Genomic DNA, 22,269 nt, shown 5'->3' with positions numbered 1-22,269 from the left:
ATCCTTTTGTTGTTTTGCTGTCTAAAATTATACAGAATAATTACTCTCATCTTAATATCTGAGGATGACAAGATAATATCTTGTTTTAACTAGTATAGTGACTATAAGTGAAGGCTTTGGAGTCATAACTGCCTTGAGCTCAAATTTTAATTCCATTGCTTTTATTGTGTGATCTTGGGCAAATTAACTTTTCAGTGCCTCAGTTTTCTCATCTGTAAAATGTGAAGAACAACTCTACTTTAGTGGGTTAAATGAGATGAATCATCTAAAGAGTTAATTACATAATATGTTGCTGTAGGTCCCCTGGAAAGTAACATATTAGAAGTGCAAGAGATTATGTGGGGAATAGAATGGAATGCCTGTGAAAGGAAAGGAAGAGGAAGCCAAATTGATCAAAGAGAGTCTCAGTATGCAATATGGATCTGAAAGAAAAAAATCTCAGCCAACCCAATGGGTTGAATAGCTAGAAAATTGCCTGTTAGAGGAGTCTTGCCTCGGGAAGAATGGCCAGATTCTAATACACCCACCATGTTTAGTTATTCCAAGAGCTGCCCAAGAACAGTATGGCCTGGACTAGAAGGTTGAGATGAATTCTGAACATGTTGCATCTCGAAGTTGTCAGTAGTTTGGATCTTTTTGAACACAAATGTCAAACTGTATATCACTATACAGCATCACGTTAGATTTAGTTGATTATTCTAATTTGATTCTGTCTTTTGAGTACTGATTCTTTGATCTAGCAGATCCAACTGTCACCCTTTTCTTCATTTCATACTACAGATCCCATCATTGTGCCACAAATGTTCACATCCAAATCATTAATAAAAATGTTGTAGTAAAAGACTTTGTCAAATAAAGAACTTGCAGAAATTCAGCAGATCAAGGCTAGTTCCTTAGGCAAAATAGGAAAAGAAGTGAATCAATTTGACTATGGATGACCACCACTTTTCTTTTTATGTGCTTACATTTAAAAAAAAATTAAAATAATTTTTAAAAATTATTATAGAGAAAGATGAAGGAAGAGGGAGAGAGGGTGGGGAAGAGAGGGGGCGAGGGGATTGAACCCCTAACCTGGGTATTTGCCTTGACCAGGAATTGAACCCGCAGCCCTTTGGTGCACGGGATGACGCTCCAACCAACTGAGCCACCCAGCCAGGACAGTGCTTAACTTTTCACTTTTATCTACCAGAAATTAGCCACATGACCTTGGTAAAGTTACTCAGCCTTTCAGGACTGAAATAATACTCCTGAAATAATGTGATTGGCAAGTTCATAGAGACAGAAAGTAGAATAGTGGTTACCAGGGCCTGGGAGGAGGAGTCAATGGGGAATTAGTGTTTAATGGATATAGATCTCAATTTGGGAAGATGAAAAAATTCTGGGGATGGATGGAGATGATGGTTGTACAATGTGAATATAGTTAGTGTCACTGAACTATACACTTAAAAAACCATATCAAACTTAATGGAAACACTAAGTAATTCCTATTAAAGTCAGAAATCAAATGTCCATTGTCACCACTTTTATTTATTTATTAAAAATATATTTTTATTGATTTCAGAGAGAAAGGGAGAGGGAGAGATAAAAACATCAATGATGAGGGAGAATCATTGATGGGCTGCCTCCTGTACTCCCTCCCCCCCCCCCGCCCCCCTACTGGGGATTGAGCCTGAAAGCAGGGCATGTGCTCTGACCAGGAATCGAACCATGATCTCCTGGTTCATAGGTTGATGCTCAACCACTGAGCCATACTGGTCAGGCATTGTTTTCACTTTTAGAGGAACTAGCAATGGAATTAGACAAAGAAAAGAAGAGAACATTATTGGAGAAAAATGGACAAAAACTTGATAGAGGAGCCCATTGATCTCCTTTGATTCTGTATTAGAGAAATAAAAGTTCCACTGGAAGGATTATGGGAGCCTGGGACAGTCTGCTCAGGAGGCTGTTGTATGTGTGCCTGCATGTAGAGATGTGTGTGATTGTGTGGAGGGAAACAAAATAAATCAGTTGAAACCCGGGGAAAAAATATGATTGAACTAGATCAGTGGGGTCTACAGAATCACTATTGAGAATAAGTAAAGGGGAGAAGACAAATTCATGGGGTATGTGGATCTGCAGTGATCTGGCTACTTCAATCAAAGCACTTTTCTATGTACTGTTGTTGGGGTTCTGCTGCTAAAGAACTACATTGATCTAGAACCCTGTGGATTCTTACAGTAGAAAAGCTTAATATTTCAGGTTTAGTTCAATAGTTAATAGCCAGCATAGTTCCTAGAACATAGTAGTATGACTGAGATTATAAGAAGAATAATTGAAGAGACAGACATATAAATAACATTAAACTTAGTTGTCTTCTAGGCTATGCTATCAATTATTGGAGGGTTGGAAGTATATATTATTTTTTACCTATCTCCTCTACTTTTGATTCCCCTCTGCCACTTGTGCTCTCTTTTGAACTCCCTCTTTTCTTTGTGAAGTAAAGATCATTTCCATGGAAAAAAGTGGCTAGTTGAGTTCACATATCAAAGGATGTGCAAGTGCTTTTTTGAGATAGTCATCACACTTTGCTATGCAGCATAGTGCCTTATTCGTACTTCACATTTTGTCACAGAATATTAAAAAGACATTTACTCAAGAGTTGAGATTTAGCAAAATTAATAAAATTTATTGCTTCATCTATCAAATGAATCTAGCATTTAAAAAATTTAAACTGAGAGTTCATGCAGTGAAGAATATGATTAGTACAATTTGGTGTTGTTGCTAAGGGACCTTGCAAGCAATTCTACCCAGCATTGCTTTGCAATGGTGCAAATGTGTCCACCCCTGCAAATGTCAACACAGTGAAAAAGGCATTCTAAGGTGTTATGTTTTAGTGTTATTATGAAAATAGTGTTTTGTTTTGTTTTAATTTATTAGGGTGACACTGGTTAATAAAATTATATAGGTTTCAGGTGTACAGTTCTATAATGCATCATCTGTATATTATGTTGTGTGTTCACCATCCCAAGTCAAGTCCCCTTCCATCACTATTTATCCCCCTATACCCTTTTCTACCTCCCCCCACCCCTCTTTCCCTCTGGTAATCACCATACTGTTATTTTTGAGGTTTTGATTTTTTGAGTCTGTTTCTGCTTTGTTAGTTTATTTTGTTCATTAGATTCCACATATGAGTGAAATCATATGGTACTTGTATTTCTCTGACTGGCTTATGAAAATAGTGTTTTTTAAAAATTGTGTATAATTGACATACATTATATTAATTTCAGATATACTATATAATGATTTGATATAGGTATGAAAATACTTTTGACCTTGTATACTTTCTGAAAGAGTCTTGGATTATAGATCTCTAGGAATCTATGGACCACAGTTTGAGAACCATTTGTAATAAACTAACTCATCTCATTTTGTGCTTGGATGCTTTCAAGCAGCCTGAACTTTATCTTATAAGATTACCTAGCTTGTAAAGTTTTTTAAATTCAACACTCTGGTTAGATAAACTCCATTGAGTATTTAACTAAATCATTTAAAAAAGTTTTAATAATATAGTGCTTAATCTGCACCCATCCTTGTTTTTAGTCTGTATACTTGACTGCTTGCTCATACCTATTAACTCTACCCTGATGACTTAAAAAGCAAACTAGATTTAAGATTTGCTTTCCATATTTTCTTACTCTGAACAAATCTCTTAAAGTATAGCTGTTGATCTTTTGACATTTAAATCCTCTGAGAGTCATGCAATAAAAATCTGTTTTTCTAGCTCCTTTGGGAAAAGGCAAATAAATTTAGAATTGGTGGAATATTTTCAGCAGATTCTTAAAATGAAAGCACTTAGAAATATTAGTTGCATTGTAGTTTTACAGTATGTATTTTGTCACCATATCTAATACAGTGGTTTCTGTGGAAAATTTGGAGTTGCCTTAGGAGGGAAGTGGTACTTTTAATTTAATATAGTCCTGGTTTAAGGAAATTATTATTAAAATCTGTTATACATGAAAATTGAAAATATAAACAAAGGTTTTGTTACAGATTAGATTCCTTAATAACAAATTTTAGATGGATTATCAAGATTCCTTTAGTATAGTGAAAGTTTATTGTTTTGATTTTTGTTGGATATAATTGGCAGTTGGCCAGCCTTGATCTGCTCCTCCCATAAACCTCTCGTGTTTGTGTACTACTCTTCCCCTCATTGAATCTGCTCTTTGACTTTGCTGTTTCCAGTCCTTGAAACTCTCTTCCCTAGATGTTCGTAACGTTGCTTCTTGACATTCAGTCTTGGCATAAATGTCACCTTCTCAGTGAGACCTTCTCTGGCTGCCCTATCTAAAATTATAATCCCCAGTCATTTTTCTTTTTCTCCTTTGCATGTATCATCTAGTGCACCATATATTTTACATGTTTATGTTGTTTATTATTCATTTCCACCCATTTAAATGTAAGCTCCATGCCCGGCCAGTGTTGCTCAGTGGTTAAGCGTCGACCCATGAACCAGGAGATCATGGTTTGATTCCTGGTCAGGGCACATGCCAAGGTTGTGGGCTCAATCCCCAGTAGGGGCCATGCAGAAGGCAGCCAATCCATGATTCTCTCTCATCATTGACATTTCTCTCTCTCTCTCCCTCTCCCTTCCTCTCTCTGAAATCAAGAAAAGCATATTTTTTTTTTAAAAAAAGTGTAAGCTCCATGAAGGGCAGGGTTTTGTGTGTTTTTATATGTTGTTGGATGTGGTTTGCTAGTATTTTGTTGAGGATTTTTATATGCATGTTTATTCCTAAGGTATATATTGGTCTGTAGTTTTCTTAGGATGTCTTTGCCTGATTTGGTATCATGGTAATTTTAGCCTCAGAGAATGAATTAGAAAGTGTTCTCTACTGTTTTTTTCTTTTTCTTTTTTTTTTGGGGGGGGGGGGCGGTGAGTTTGTGAAAGATGGGTATTAATCTGCTTTTTAAATATTTGGTAGAAGTCACCATTGACACCACCTGGGCTTGGTATGGAAGTTTTAAAATTTAATTTCTGCAAGTTTTAAAATTAATAATGCAACCTCTTGTTTATAGATCTATTCAGAGTCTCTATTTTTTTAAAATATATTTTATTGATATTTCACAGAGAGGAAGGGAGAGGGACAGAGAGCCAGAAACATCGATGAGAGAGAAACATCGATCAGCTGCCTCCTGCACACCTCTCACTGAGGATGTGCCCGCAACCAAGGTACATGCCCTTGACTGGAATCGAACCTGGGACCCTTCAGTCCGCAGGCCGACGCTCTATCCACTGAGCCAAACTGGTTTCGGCCAGAGTCTCTATTTTTTTTTTTTTTTAAATACTTTATTGATTTTTTACAGAGAGGAAGGGAGAGGGAGAGAGAGTTAGAAACATCGATGAGAGAGAAACATCAATCAGCTGCCTCCTGCACACCTCCCACTGGAGATGTGCCCGCAACCAAGGTACATGCCCTTCACCGGAATCGAACCTGGGACCCTTCAGTCTGCAGGCTGACGCTCTATCCACTGAGCCAAACCGGTTAGGGCACAGAGTCTCTATTTTTTAATGTCAATTTTGGTAGTTTGTTTCTAAGATTTTATTAATTTCACTTAGGTTTTCTAATTTGTTAGTATATACTTGTTCATACTATTCTTTTATAATCCTTGAAAAATCATATACTTTCTCTAAGGTCAGTAGTAATGGCCCCACTTTCACTTTTTAAAAAAATGTTTTTGATTTCAGAGAGAGTTGTTTAATTTCTACCAATTTTTAAAAATTTCTCAAATTTCCTTCTGTTAATTGATTTCTAATTTCATTTCATCTTGGTCAGAAAACATACTTTGTATGATTTCAATCCTTTTAAATTTATTGAGGCTTGCTTTATGACTTAATTTATGACCCATGTGCACTTGGGAAGAATGTATATCCTGCTGCTGTTGTTGGATAGGGTGTCTGTGGGTGTCTATTAAATCTAGATAGTTTATAAAGTTCATGGTTTCTATTTCCTTGCTAATTTTCTCCCTAGTTATATCTATTATTGAAAGTGGGGTATTGAAGCCTAGAACTATTATTGTTGAATTGTCTATTTCTCACTTTAATTCTGTCAGTTTATACTTCACGTATTTTGGGGCTCTATTGTTAGGTACTCTAACTTTAATTCTGATGCATAATATGGATTGGACTATGTATGTTAAAATTTGATAACTAAATAAAGCATTGATCTCATCATATATACTGTGAACAATAAATATCATTTGTCTTGTTGTTTTTTTTTACTTTTTTTGTTTTATTATTATTTTTTTTGTTAATCCCCACCTGAGGATATTATTCCATTGATTTTTAGGGAGAGTAGAAGAGAGAGGGAAAGACAGAGAGAAACATCGATGTGAGAGAAACATATCTATTGGTTGCCTCCTGCACGAGCCCAGACCAGGCCTGAAAGAAGCCTGCAGCCAAGGAATGTGCCCTTGACCAGAATCGAACCCGGCACCCTTTGTTCTGCAGGCCCAACTCTCTATCCACTGAGCCAAACCAGCTAGGGCAATATCATTTATTTTGATATAGCTTTGATGCTTACATGATTTTGACTAGTAGTTATTATGTATAGATTACATAAAAAAGCTCTTGTCTCTGAGAAGACTCTTAACTTCACTGGGCAGTGGTTCATTATACAGGTTTATGAGCATGTAAGTAAGGTTCAGTGAACTGTAGCAGTTTAAACATGGTTGAGATAAAGTATTTAAATAATTACTTTTCCAGTGTATTACTTTTTATTGAGAGTAAAGTGCAGGTGGTAGTATAATAATGTTCCTTGACTGTTCCTGGTAGAATTTGAGTCAGTACCAGTTATTATAAAACTATTAACAGTATCTACCTTTTGTACAAACAAGTCCTAAATCATATCTGGTTTAGGAGGAAGAAGCAAATAGAGAAGTATCCATTATGTTATATTCTATGAATATTTTTCTTTTTAATCTTCATAGCAATCATTTGATGTGGGTGGTGTTGCTCTCACTTTACAAATGAGCAAATTGAAACTCAGAGATTCATTAATTTGACTAAGGTCACCCGGTGAATGCTTTTTTCATTTTCTATCATTCTTTTAGTCTTTTATTCAACAACTATGCCAGGCTTTGGAGATGCAGCCATGACCCTGTCAGACATGATCCTTTGCTCTCATGAAGTGAATTGTTTGGTGGAATCCTTTTACTTAGTCTGAGCCACATTTCATGTAGCTGTGACACATATCTGTAGAGTACTTTATAAAATATTTTTGCATTATTACCTATTTTATTATTCTTATTGCAGTTTTGTGACTCTGGTGGGTTAGATATTATTGATATTATTCCCATTTGAAAACTGAAGGAAACTTAGACTTTTAGGGATATTAAGGTCATGTGGTTAGTGAATGGTGGAGCTAGCACACAGTCCCAGGTCATCTGGCTCCAAGAATCCTGTACTTCTTCCATTACACCTCATTGTCTCATTGTTTCACATGAAACTATAAGCCTAGATCGCCAAGAGTGATATCCTAGAAAGTAACCAGTCCAGCAGCACTCAGTAGAGCAGATCTCCACCAGGTAAAGTATGTGGAGAAAGAAAAAAAAAAAAATAAAGAGGCTCAAACAGCTGTGTCTGGTGTGCCAAAATGAACGTTTTCTTAAATAATGCAGTGTGAAGAGACTACAGCATGAGAAATACTGCACAAACATGGTCTGAGCAGCACTTAGATGGGCTTCCAGGGCCTTCTCCTTACTCCCTTCCCCAACAAAGACTTGAAACAGACAGTGAATTTAAGAGGAAGAGACCCAAGCAACACAGGGTTTTGTACAGAGCTATCTGCAGCTGCAAATCAGAGTGTAATCTTTATATGAGGAAGGGATTGCTTGTTTTACATTGTCTACCTCAGCTACTTTCATGCAGGTACAGAGATAGTGATCTATTCAGTGAAAAGATTTGAGTGCTTCCTCTGTGTAAAAGCTCTGTTAGGCCTTATGGGAATGATAACATAAGCATGACACCATACTTGCCCACAGGAGTTTGTAACCTAGTAAGGAGATTTTGCATTCATTCAAACAATACTTGTTCATTCAGAGTCTATGTGTCAGACCCTTACCAGGTGTTTAGGAGACAAAAGTGGAGATAACATAGAAATAGACTCTAAGCCTTTAGCTTATACTTCCCATTGCTTGGAGAGTATTTCTTTACCTCGGCGATTAGAAACTTTTTAAAGTAGAGAGCAGGATCTGAAATTCTCTTACCAAAATAGCAGTCAATACTGCTGTTCTTGTGACTTGGCCACAAATAGAACCAGATAGCTTATGGGTCAGAGCTTAGGTGTCAGTTAGAAAAAATATATATCATATTTAACAGACAAAGGATTAGTGCCCAGGATATGTAAACACTCCAACAAATCATTTAGAAAAAAACAGACATTCCAACAGAAAAAAAATGGTAAAAGATTTGAAGAAGAGATCACAAGATAGGAAATTCAAAGGGTAAAAATATATATCAATCTTGTTAGTAATTAGAGAAATGACAATTCAATAATGAAATACTATTTTACCTCTCTTACTGGAAAAAAATAAAAGTTGATAATAGCAAATTTAAAATAATACTGATAAGAAGACTTTAAAGAACTTTCTCTATTGACAGACACAACAATCCTGTGAAGTAAGTACTATTATTATTGTTTTCTTGATAAGGAACTTGAGAGACAAGGATAGAGTAACTTGCCCAAGGTCTGACATCTAGTACTTGCTGACCTCAAATTTGAACTCAGGTAACTTTGTCTTTAGAGCTGTTCTCTCTCTCTCTCTCTCTCTCTCTCTCTCTCTCTCTCTCTCTCTCTCTCTCTGTCTTAAATTGATTTTGAGAGAGAGAGAGAGAGAGAGAGAGAGAGAGAGAGAGAGAGAGACATCAAAGTGAGACCTAAACATCTGTTGGCTGCCTCCTGCATGCCCTCTGTTGGGGATCGATCCTGCAGCCTGGGCATGTGCCCTGACCAGGAATTGAACCAGCAAACTTTTGGTGCACAGGACAGCACTCATCCAATTGAGCCACACTTGCCAGGGCTAGAGCCTGCACTCCTAATCACCAAAGCAGTGCCTTTGTCTGGGTTGATTACCATTATGCTCTATGTTCAGCCTCAAAAAGCTTACTAGAAAAAAAGCACTTAAATATTTGTTGAATGAATTTTAAAAAATATATTTTTTATTTATTTCAGATAGGAAGGGAAGGGAGAGGAGAGAGAGAGAGAAAAACATCAATGATGAGAGAGAATCATTGATAGGCTGCCTCCTGCATGCCCCCTACTGAGGATCTAGCAACCTGGGTATGTGTGCCCTTGACTGGAATCGAACCTGGGACCCTTCAGTCCTCAGGCCGACGCTCTATCCACTGAGCCAAGCCAGCTAGGGCTCAATGAATTTTTTTAAACTGCAAATATATTAGGCACCTTATTTTGGAGGGTAATTTGTTAGTATCAAAAAGGACACACATTAATTCCATTTCTTAATGTGTTATTTTTGAAAAAAATGTGTATAATGAGGCATGCATAAGGATATTCATGGCAGGCAGCATTCTTGATATTTGTGGAAAAATAAGGGAAAATGTAAATGCTCATTGTCATTAGTGCTCTAAATTACTAATAAACATACTAGTAGTTACATGTAGCTATATATAACTAATAAGTATAAGTAAGAAAACTACCGGTATGATATGGCTATATTTTAGAATTCTAGATGCACAGTTAAAATAAATGAAATAGTTAATCTGGAAAGATATCTAGGATATATTATTGAATGAGGAAAGCAAGTTCTAAACTTTTACTACCAAAATAGATTCTAGATGATGGAAGAGTAAAACAAAAATAATCATGAAAATAGCAGAGAAAATATGGATGAATATTTTTATAATAATGGAATGAGGATGGCTTTTTTTGTAAGCATGATGAGAAATGTAGAAGCTACTGAGGAGAGGAATGATGAATTTGACTACATAAAAATGGGAAATTTCTATGTAGAAAAAAGAACAAACATTAAATTGGGACAAAGATTCTAAATATGATATATAAAGAATATTTATAGACAATTTGCAAAAAGGCCAATAAACATGAAAGTTGTAAATGAAAAGTACAAATTAGAAAGTCAGGTCCGATTTCCTACCTGTGAAATTGGCAAAGATTGATCATACTCATTAACTATGAGCTTATAGAAAAACTTCTTTATACTCTAGGAGGAAATATAAGTAAGCACAGCCTGTGTGGTGGAAATTTTGGCAATATTTATTAAAATTAAGTATACTTACTATCCTTGTCTCAAATTCCACTTTTAGGGATTAATTGTATATTAAAATGTAAAGATACATGAACAAAGATATTATATTGTTTATAGGTATACAAATATGGAAACAGTGTTCATTAGTAGGGATGAGAGTTAAATTATACATTCATGTAATAGGATGATGCTGTTAAGTTGTTTAAAGAGACTGGCAAACCTAGACGTACATGCATGCCTCATTTCACATTCTTCTGTGTAGTGCTGGTTGATTATAACACTATGTTAAATAACATGGATGAATATATTAAAACAGAAGACTGTATATATTTTAAAGAATATATTATACTTTGTATGGTGATAGATGTTTATAGACTTAACAAATGTGGTGATTATTTCGTAAGGTATTTAAATGTTGCATTACTATATTGTACACCTGAAACTAATATAATATTGTACATAAACTCTAATTTAAAAAAAAATCCATTATAGTACCCTGTTTGACCTATATCTCTTTCCTTGCTCTGACTGTGTACTGTTACCTGTAGTGGGAACATTAATAATTTCAGGCATACTATAATCTAATATTTATATGTTATTGAGCTAGAGTTTCTTTATATTTTTTTTATTTTTCTTTTATTAGTAAAACAACAAAGGGGGAATGCTGTTTCTAAATACCTGCATACTCAGTGGTTAAGAGTCTGGGATATAAAACCAGATTTTCTGGGTTCAGATCCTGGCTCTGCTACTGTGTGCAACTTTGTGAAGCTTAACTTCTTTTTGCTTCACTATTTCCTCATTATTTATCCAACAAATATTGGAGTGTTTACTGTATGCCCAACGCTATTCTAGATGCCAGCAATGCAACAAGGAGAATTAAGACAAAATCTACTCTCTTGTAGTAGATGTACATTCTGGAGAGTTTAATTCTATACCTACTATTTAGGGTTGCTAAGAGGTTTAAGAGTTTAATACCAATAAAACACTTGGAACAGTCTGTGGTACATAGTAAGTAGATGATAAATAGTAATAATATTATTATTTCTCTTTTCCCCAAAAAAGACATACAGGGAGTTGATTTAGTAACTATTTTATAGAAGTTTTTGTCAAATACAATGACACTAAAGGCTATATGAAATAATCTGTTTCAGTATATTCTTACATTTACCCTTATTCTGAGTTCTCTCATACACTCTGTCATTGAGCTCTAACTCGGCAGCCAATAAGTAAGTGCTCTATTACCTTAACTTGAGTGTGCTAGATGTTGAGGGGCAAAATTTACAGTGGTTCTTTTAAGGAACCTTGATGGAAGTGGTAGAAAAATTAAGAGGGGAAAGATCAACAAATTATTAAGATTGATGAAGATCATCATAAACATCAATAAAGCCTGGAAGGATATAGCATTTAATGGGAAAAATGAAGTGTTATAGTTTTATATATTGATTTGTAAATTCACAAAATGTCAGTATGTATTCATAGAATAAATATTTATTTTCTGCCTGTCAGGTGTGGTGCTTAATGCTGTCGGTGAATGAGATAGTCATGGAACCTAATCTCATACAGCTGATATTTTACAGTGTTACAAAAATAATTATAGAGTTTTAAGAGCTGTGCAGGAAACCTAGTCTGAGGGGGTCAAAGGAAGACTTCCTTGAGGAATTGAGATTTAATCTGATACCTGAGGTTGAGTGAGTTTATATTAGTCAGGAAGAGAGAGAAGAGTGGGAAACAGCAATCCAAGGAGGTGGAACAGCATGGATAAAAGACCATAGGTGGGAAAGAACTTGGTACCCTTGAGGACTAGGAAAATGTCAGTGTAGATGGAGAGAAATAAACAGGAAGGAAAATGGTAAAAGAGTAAGCTGGAGAGTCAGGGTTAAATTATGGGTTAAATTAGCAGGACTTCATAAAGTCATAGTAAGAGTCTGGATATTTTAAGTGCAACAGAAAACAGTTGAAGAGTTTCAACCAGAAGAATCACTTTAAGATCTTTTTAAAGACTACTATAACTGCTGAGTGGGTTGGGGGAGGAGGTAGCAGAGTAGATATGAGAAGATCATTGAAAAGATTATTTGTGGGGGGATCCAAGGCGGTGGCATAAGTAAATGCAGTACTCGCATCCTCCCACAACCACATCAAAATTACAACTAAACCACAGAACAACCATTATTCAGAACTGCCTGAAATCTGGCTGAACGGAAGTCCTACAACTAGAGAATTAAAGAAGAAGCCACAGTGAAACTGGTAGGGCAGAGGTGCGGTCTGGGCTAGTGTGACACCCGTGTGTGACATTTTTTTAGTCAGGAAGAATATCTCACCTGAGGTGCTCCCCTCCTGTGCCTCCATGAGGAGCAAGGGGTCCCAGCCCCATATCAGACCCCTCAGTCCAGGGTTCCAGTGCTGGGAAGAGAAGTCCCAATATCTTCAAGCTGTAAAAATCAGTGGGGATTGTGGCTGAGTGATACAGAGGCTACTGCAGTCCCAGGCAGTTCTGCTTAAAGGGCCAGTGCACGGACTTACTCGGACTCACTTCCTCTGAGCTCCAGCTGAAGCAAGTCCTGCTCCATAGAGGTGTTTCCTGCACAGCAGCTCTTCCACTATAGTCACAGCTGGTCCTCACAGCCACTTGGCCTGGGAGTCAATTCCTCCTAGTGACACCAACAGCAAGCAAGGCTCAACTACAACAGGAGAGTGCACACAGCCCACATAGGGGAACACCTAGAGTGTCCACTCAGGTGACAGGGGAGGCTGAGCCACAGGACCCTATAGGATATCTACTACATAAGGCCACTTTACCAATTTGAGGCGACATAGCAGCTCTACCTAATGCATGGAAACAAACACAGGGGAGCAGCCAGGATGTGGAGACAAAGAAGCATGTTGCAAATGAAAGAACAGAAGAAATCTCCAGAAAAAGAATGAGAACAAAATGAAATGGAAGCAAGCGAACTACCAGATTCAGAGTTTAAGACAGTGGTTATAAGGATGCTCAAGGAACTTAGTGAAAATATCAATGACATAAAAAAGGACCAGTCAGAAATGAAGGATATAATAACTGAAATGAAGAATAATTTACCGGGAATGAACAGGAGAGTAGAGGACACCAAGAATCAAATCAGTTATTTGGAATATGAGGAAGCAAAAACACCCAATCGGAACAGCAAAAAGAAAGAAGAATTAAAAAATATGAAGATAGTGTAAGAAGCTTCTGGGACAACTTTAAGCATACCAACATTCACATCATGGGGGTGCCAGAAGGAAAAGAGAGGGAGCAAGAAATTGAAAACTTATTTAAAAAAATAATGACAGCGAACTTTCCTTACCCATTGAAAGGAATAGATATACAAGTCTAGGAGGTGTAGAGTGTCCCAAACAAGATGAACCCAAGAGGCCCACATCAAGACACATCATAATTAAAATGCCAAAGATTAAAGACAAAGAATCTTAAAAGCAGCAAGAGAAAAGCAGTTAGTTACCAACAAGGGAGTGCCCATATAATTATCAGCTGATTTCTCAACAGAAACTTTGCAGGCCAGAAGGGAGTGGCAAGAAATATTCAAAGTGATGAAAAGCAAGGCAAGATTACTCTACCCAGCAAAGCTATCATTTAGAATTGAAGGTCAGATAAGGAGCTTCCCAGATAAGAAAAAGCTAAAGGAGTTCATCACCACCAACCAGTATTACATGAAATGTTAAAGGGTCTTCTTTAAGAAGAAAGATAAAAAATATGAACAGTAATATGGCAATAAATACATAACAACAATTGAATCTAAAAATAAAAGAACAGGAATATAATGACAAAATAAACCAATGCATAAAGTAGAATCAGAGACGTGGAAACATGGAACAGACTGATGAATCTCAGAGGGAAAGGGGGAGGAGGGCTGGAAAGAGATTAACCGAAGAATATATATGCATACATGCATTATCCATGGACACAGACAATAGGGTGGTGAAGGCCTAGGTTGGGATAGGATCCAGGTGGAGGGTGCCAATGGAGGGGAAAAAAATGGGAAACATCTGTAATACTCTCAACAATGAAGATTAAAACATCTATACTAATAAAAGGGTAATATGCCAATTAGACCGGGAGACCTTCCGGACGTCCTTCCGGACAAAGCCATAGTAGTGGGGCCGAGGCAGAGGCGGTTAGGGGCAATCAGGCCAGGAGGGGAGGGCAGTTGGGGGTGATCAGGTTGGCAGGGTGGGCCAGTTGGGGATGAGAAGGCTGGCAGTGGGGGGCAGTTGGGGGCAAGCAGGCTGGCAAGCAGAGTGGTTAGGGGCGATCAGGCCGGCAAGTAAGTGAGTGGTTAGGAGCCAGCGGTCCCGGATTGTGAGAGGGATGTCCAACTGCCGGTAGTTGGACATCACCTGAGGGGTCCCAGATTGGAGAGGGTGCAGGCGGAGCTGAGGGACACCCCCCTCCTGTGCACGAATTTCGTGCACCGGACAACTAGTAAATAATAAAAAAGATCATTTCAATACAAGAAAAAAAAGGTCATTTCAATATCCAGATGTGGAATAATGTTGGCTTGGACCACGGTAGTGGTTGTAGACAGAGTAAATAGATTTTCATCTATTTTAGGAGATGCTTGATGGTGAGTGTAGGGAGCGGTTATAGGGTTAAGCCTCGGACTGACCTGCTGGCAAAGCCGCAAACAAGTCCCAGCTTACAGGGCACAGCCCTCTTAGCATAATTAAGCTTGGTCTTGTGAGTGCTCCCTAGATCTTTCCTGGGTAGCTAATGGGCTGTGGGAGGTGCAGCAAGTGCTGCCAAAACAAGTGAAACTTACAAGAACATTGTAACTATGGTGACCACTACCTTGTTTACTTCTGACTATAAAATAAAGCATCAGCTTGCAGTCTGGATCTGTTCTATGGTCTCAGTCATGCACAGAAGATCCACCTAGACCCAGCTTATTCTCTTTGTCTGTCTTTTCTCCATCCTTCGCCAGCCCTCCCTCAGGCTCGCCGAACCCTTGGCTGTGCTGGTGCGGCACAGGTGAGCATCATGGAGAAGGAGGGATAGGGAATGTCTATATTACGAACAACTGGGTAGATGATGATAGAAGGAACAGAAGAAACAGTGTTGATTAGTATGAGACTAGATGTACTTAGGGAGTTTGAGATATCTGTGAGACATAGAAACTTGAATTGGCACTGTATATATAGATTTAGAGCCCAGAAAAGAGGTCTGAGGTGAAGAAAAGGAAATTAGACTTGTTAACAGATGGTGTTTGAGGCAATGGTTGTAGGTAGAATTTCTTTTGAAAAGAATATAAATCGAGAAAAGAAAAGGACTGAGTACAAAACAGTTATTTTAACATGTAAGATTGGGTGGAAGAGGAGGAGTCAGGAACGAAGGTAGAGGGAGATTTTAAAGTAGGAGAAAGTCAGAATTTTTAGTGTCACATAAGACACGGAAGCAGAGTTTCATAAAGGAGGAGGATGTGATCTATAATTGAATATTGCTAAGATAGGGAAAGAAGCCAGAAAATAATGGGAGCATGGGTGAGGTGGAAGAAGGGAGATATTGAAAGCTGACAACTTTTGAGAATATATTCCTCTTAAATGTGATGGGTTCACTGTTTGAAATGTGAGGTGTAGTGAAACATCCAAATGGAGAAGTATTGAAAGTTAGGTAGGTGAAGCCATAGCCCTGGAATTTGGAACAGAAGAAGCAGTGAGCTATTCACGTAGAGATGGTAGTTGAAAACTTTAGAAGAAATGGGAGCCAAAAATAGAACTGGGAGAGCATCTACAATTAGAGATTTTCTTTGGCTTGTTATTAAATCCTCCTATATAATAAAAGGCTAATATGCAAATGGTCATCATGCCCTCATGCATAACGACTGATCAGCAGGAGGCTGTATGCGCAGCAGGTGGGCGGGGCTGTGTGTGCAGTGAGGTGTATGTGGGTGGGCGGGGCTGCATGCACAACCGGTCACCAGGAGTTGCATGGTGCACCTTTCGGTCCCTCCCCCCCCCCTCAGCTTTCACCGGCAGCTCCCTCCTGCCTCCCGCTCGTGGAAGCTCCCAAGGGCATGCTGCGGCTCCCGCGGAAGCAGTGGGCAGCCTACTGTGTGCAATTTCACGCACTGGGCCACTAGTCCTATCTAATAAAAGAGTAATATGCAAAGTGACCATCACACCAACACACAAGATGGCTGCCCCCATGTGGACACAAGATGGCCAGCAGGGGAGGGCAGTTGTGGGTGATCAGGCCAGCAGGGGAGGGCAGTCGGGAAGGACCAGGCCTGCAAGAGAAGGCAGTTGGGGGCGACCAGGCTGGCAAGAGAGGGCAGTTAAGGGCAACCAGGCTGGCAGGGGAGTGGTTAGGGGGTGATCAGGCTGGCAGACAGAAGTGGTTAGGGGCAATCAGGCAGGCAGGCAGGCAGGCAAGCAGTTGGGAGCCAGCAGTCCTGGATGGATTGTGAGAGGGATGTCTGACTTCCTGTTTAGGCCTGATCCCACCAGGCAGTCGGACATCCCTCAAGGGGTCCCAGATTGGAGAGGGTGCAGGCTGGGCTGAGAGACCACCCCCCCCCGCCCCCCCCCCCCCCGTGCACGAATTTCATGCACCGGGCCTCTAGTAATAACATAATGTTCATAATACAAGTAATTTGAGCATGGACTTGTTTTATTCAACTCAAGCTTTGGCTGAGACAATTCAAGTTATGCTCTTCTTAAATTTGACATTGTTAAAAGTAAGATACAATGCTCTAAATCAGGGGTGGGGAGGGCTCAGTCTATGGCCGGAGAAATCATTTGGTGTGGCCCTGCCAAGGCATTAGGGGTAAGTTAATTAAATAGTTGACCAAATCTAGCAGGCTAATTTTTAAGTTGAAAATTTTGTATGATCCATGAATGATATTATAAATATCCAAATGGTCCTTGGCAGAAAAAAAAGGTTTCCCACCTCTGCTCTAAATATCAGCAAAAGTCAAGGCAGGAGCAAACATAGTATCTAAATTTACTGCAAGTATTAAGGTATACAGTTTATGAACCTACCAGTTTGGCTATTTTCCCAATAGTTGTTACTGGTATATGAAATATATCAGGTGTAGTGATTGGATTAGTGGTGAGTCATACTTTGCTTTACATATACTCTTGTTACTACTCTTGGTGCACACAATTTGTGGTGTACAAATTATATTTCCCTGTCAGTCTTCTTCCTAGAATGATCCAAATGATAAGACCCTACCTCCAGTGAATTTATCTCTCATGTATTATCTACTTGTAGGTCATAGAATATCAGTGTTGGTGTCTAATCTTTGAACTTTTAGGTATGCAATTAAGGTTAAAACTGTGATTTTGATATTGTTTGTCTCAATTTATATCATGCTATTGGAATATATTTGTTAAGACTTTTGTTACAAGTTAGCAACCAACTGGAGCTTACGTAAGAAAAAAGGGAAGTTTTTTGAGGATACTAGGATATCTCACAGAATCCAAAACCAGGGATTGCAGTTGTATGTATCTCTCAGTAATAGTGTAGAAGGGTTTGTGAGTCATTCATTTTAGATCAGGAGCTCACATCAATTTAATAAATTGGTTAGGTTGGTAGGTTTCCCTGAACATGGCATTGTATCTTGCAATAAAAATTTATGTGTGTGTATGGAGTGAGAGGCGGCAACTCTAGAATTCTGTTGGCAAAGATAATCCAGTAGGTATTTGCTGTCTAGAAATTAGAGATTGATTTTGGACTGATATAGTGTTAATTAATAGTTCAGTAATGAACAAGCAATTTATATGTTAGTTTAGGGATGTTGTATATCTGAATAGTTTCTGACCCTATACTATCCATGTATATACACATTTGTTTATATGGTCTTGAATCTTATTACTCCAAACATTGGAATTATACATGTTCCTTATTTTAGTGCCAATCTCAAATCAGTTACTGTTCTAGAGATTTGAGAGCATATGTATATTTGGTATACCTGTTATCATCATGCTTCCCAATATTTGTTAAACTACTGTGCTTTTTGTTGAGTGTATACTAGGGGAAACAACCACCTGGCTCTAATTCAGTGTTTGTGAAAGGTGCCAGATTGATACCCTGGAAATTGAAGCCCTGTGTGAATGTGGGATAGCAACAATGTCAACTTCCCAGATCCTGCTCTCTTAATGTACTTTGGTCTTGATTTGCAGGAATAAAGCTCTTTTCAAAGATTATCTCATTTCTTTTTTTCTGCCACTGTGAGTTGAGAGTGTTCATATGTAAAAGGTTTTATTTTAGGATCAAATGTACTTAGCCTCTTCAGAAAGTTGAACAGTTAGGTTACTTTTTTGTTCCTGTATTTCTTTTCATTGTTAAGACTTGAATTGATCACTTAAGACCAAAGGTCCTGATATATTAAGGTCCTGATATACTCTGCCTTTCTTTTCTAATTCTTTCACACAAATTGCTTTTGACAATAATTATAGCTACCATTTATTGAGCACGTATGTATCAGATTTAAGTGAGGCACTTTATATAAACGCATTCTTCTTCATCATTAAAACTATCCTGAAAAGTATAGTTTTCATATAAAATATAAAGAAACTGAGACTTAGAAAGGGTAAGTAGCTTGCTCAAAGCAGCAATGCTGTTAAATGCTGGAGCATGAATTCCAACCTGGGCTTGCCAGAGTCCTGCACCAGTGCTCTTTCACCAAGCTCCACTGACTACTCATAAGAGGTGTTCATTTGGATTAGACATCACACGGGCAGGTCTATTACATGTTGGTCATGGTTGATTTGGAATTCAGTTTTGCTAGATATTCCATTGTTGTATTCATAGATTCTCTTGAATCACACTTTTTTCTTTCTTTAAAAGTAAGTCATCAAACTAATAGGAGCTGTCTGAAGAGTTGTGATTATGGATAGAAAGCCTTGACAAAACATGGTTTAAGTTTGAACTGTTCTTCAGTATGCAAACAAATAATTTTATGTTGGTGTTAACAAACTTTGAAATAGTAAATATGTTAGAGTCTTAGTCTCAGCACAATTCTTGAGATCCTTTGTATGGAAAAATTTCCTAGGTGGAAGTGCTGTGAAAGTAAATCCTTTAGTTATTTCACTTGGTGTTACAAGTGGTTATGAGCACTTACTCTTTGCCAAACATTATGCTGTATACTAGGGATGTAATGGTAAGTATGACAGAAGCAGTCTGAAAAATCTCAATAGCCTGGAAGGGAGAGACAAGTAGTTTAAAAAATCATAATTCAGCCGAAACCTGTTTGGCTCAGTGGATAGAGCGTCGGCCTGCGGACTGAAAGGTCCCGGGTTCGATTCCGGTCAAGGGCATGTACCTTGGTTGCGGGCACATCCTCAGTGGAAGGTGTGCAGGAGGCAGCTGATCGATGTTTCTCTCTCATCGATGTTTCTAGCTCTCTATCCCTCTCCCTTCCTCTCTGTGAAATATCAATAAAATATATTTAAAAAAAAATCATAATTCAGTTGGTAAGTGCTATGATAGAGGAGGTAAAGATAATTAAGAAAGAAGGGACATCTATCCCAGACTTAGATTAGAAGGGCTTCCTGGAAGATGTGATGTTTAGGGTACGATAAGGAGGATAAGTGAGAATTAGTCAAGTAACAGTGTCACAGGCAGAGTATTCCAGAACTAAATAATAATGAGTGAAGGAATGTTTTATTTTGTTTTTATAACAGTTTTATTGAGATGTAATTTACATACCATAAAATTTCACTCTTTTTAAGTATATATTCAGTTGTTTGCAGTATATTCACAGAGTTGTGTAACCATCACCGCTGTCTAATTACAGAACATTCTCATTAACCCCAAAAGAAGCCCCCATACCCATTTAGCAGTCACTCCCCTTATTCCCTCCTCTCCCTAACCCCTGGCAACAATGAATCTACTTTCTATTTCCTTTTTCTGAACACTTCATATAAATAGAACCTTACACTATGTGGTCTTTTGTGACTGGCTTCTTTCACTTAGCATAATGTTTTCAAAGTTCATTCATATTGTAGCCCCTATCAGTATGAAAGCCTGTTTTGAGAAATAGGATGAGCAAGATTGAGAATTGAAAGTTTAGTTGATCATGTTCACCATGCATAGAGCAAAAATTAGAGAATAGAGAGGTATCCTACTAGAGAAGTAAGCAGAAACCATATAGAGGTATGGACTTTATTCTAAGGGTAAACGGATACTATTGAATGGTGTTAAGTACAAAATAAAATAATCAGATTTGTTTTGTATTTGTATAGAGACTAGGCTAGATGGCTACAAAATGGGTGCGGGACAGGGAGACTAGTTAGGATTCTTGCAAAAATTTGGGCAACGGAAAGATGGTGGTGGTGTGGGATATGGCAGTGGGAATGGAGAGAGTGGATGAGTTTGAGAGATTTAAAAAGCAAGATTGACAAGATGTGGTGTTAATTTGAATGTAGAGGTGGGGAGAAGTAGAGGTAGTATCTAAAATGGCATTTAAGGTTTTGGGTTGGTGAGCCAGATGGATAATGATGCATAGACTTATTAAAGATCTGCCTAGCTTAAATGAGTTCCTAGGGTGCCAATCTATAAGGAGTACTAAAATGGTTCTGGAAAGTTAATGATATGGAGGGAAAAAAGGTAAAGAATTCAGTTACCAGAACTTTTTACTTATTAGTAGAGTACTGTATGTTATTTAGAGGAAAACTTTGATAAACTACTATAGAAGAAGGTAACACCCCCTCCCTCATCCCAGCTTCTTGCTTAAATAATGAGGTGTTTCCTAAACTGTACTCTAAGAAGCCCGAGGGCTGTTTGATTGAGCCCACTCAATGAGGAGAGGTTGTCATCAGTGGGTCTCTGTTTTTGCCTATCCCTTTTATGGTTCTAATCCTTTTCTTTTTCCTTTTCTCTTCTTTATCTCCCCTCCCCATTAATCCTCACCTGAGGATATTTTTCCCATTAATTTTTAGAGAGAGTGGAAGGGATGGAGGGAGGGAAGGAGAGGGAGAGAGAGAGGGACATCGATGTGAGAGAGGTCGGCAATTGAACCACGACCCTTCAGTGAGTGGGCTAACACTCCAACCATTGAGCCACACTGGGCAGGGCTCTAACCCTTTTCTTTAGAATATTTATATACGATTGGGTTGAAGAGTAACAAATTACAAACCTACTGTTACATATATCTATTTCTATATGATAAAGTACACCAAAACATAGTGGCTTCAAACAATTATTATTGTACTAGTGGCCCGGTGCACGAAATCTGTGCACATTAAAAGGGAATTAATTAGAGGAAATACTTTAATATTGCTAATTTGCCCTTTCTCTATAATAGAAGTGTCAGAGATGAAAGAAAATTAGTAAAATGTATGTGAAAACCTTCCTCCTGTCAGAGTCTGGGGCACACCATGGGACCCAGAGTCAAGTCCCCGCCCACCCACATGCACCTCAAAATCGAGTGAGACCCAGACCCGGCTGCCCCTCCCCATTGGGCCAGATCCAGACCTGGCCAGTCCCACCCTTGTCAAGCCCTGCCAGGCAGGGGGCATAGCCTCAGGTGCCCTGGCCCGGTGCCAGGATGGGGGCATGGCCTGAGGTCTCCCAGCCCAGACTGGGGTAGGGGGCATGCCTTGAGGTTCCCCGTCAAGCCCCACCAGGTGGGGGACACGGCTTGAGATCCCCTGTCAAGCCCCACTGGGTGGGGGGCATGGCCTGAGGTCCCCCATCAAGCCCAGCCAGGCAGGGAGGCGCAGCCTCAGGTCCCCGGTCAAGCTCCACCAGCAGGGGGGCACAGCCTCAGGTCCCCCATCAAGCCCTGCTGGGCGGGGGGTGTGGCCTGAGTTCCCCAGACCCAGTACTGGGGGTGCACCTTGAGGTCCACCGTCAAGCCCTGCTGGGTAGGGGGCATGGCCTGAGGTCCCCTGTCAAGCCCTGCCAGGCAGGGGGGGCGCAGTCTCAGGTCCCCTGGCCTGGTGCTGGGTGGGGGGCATGGCCTGAGTTCCCCCATCAAGCCCCACCGGGCGGGGGGTGCAGTCTGAGGTCCCCTGGCCTGGTGCTGGGCAGGG

The 22,269-nt window shown here is 39.0% G+C and overlaps 1 protein-coding gene across 2 annotated transcripts in view; it reads left to right on the top strand.

The window, feature by feature from the left end:
• ZFYVE9 (zinc finger FYVE-type containing 9) overlaps positions 1-22,269 on the top strand; it is a 133,282-nt gene that overhangs the window by 10,955 nt on the left and 100,058 nt on the right. The gene's annotated exons all lie outside the window — the stretch shown is intronic.

Source organism: Plecotus auritus (assembly GCF_963455305.1).
Source record: "Plecotus auritus genome assembly, chromosome: 2".
Classification (NCBI taxonomy): Eukaryota; Metazoa; Chordata; class Mammalia; order Chiroptera; family Vespertilionidae; genus Plecotus; species Plecotus auritus.
Note: the sequence above shows the minus strand (reverse complement) of the source record. Positions and strands in the feature narration are given on the sequence as shown.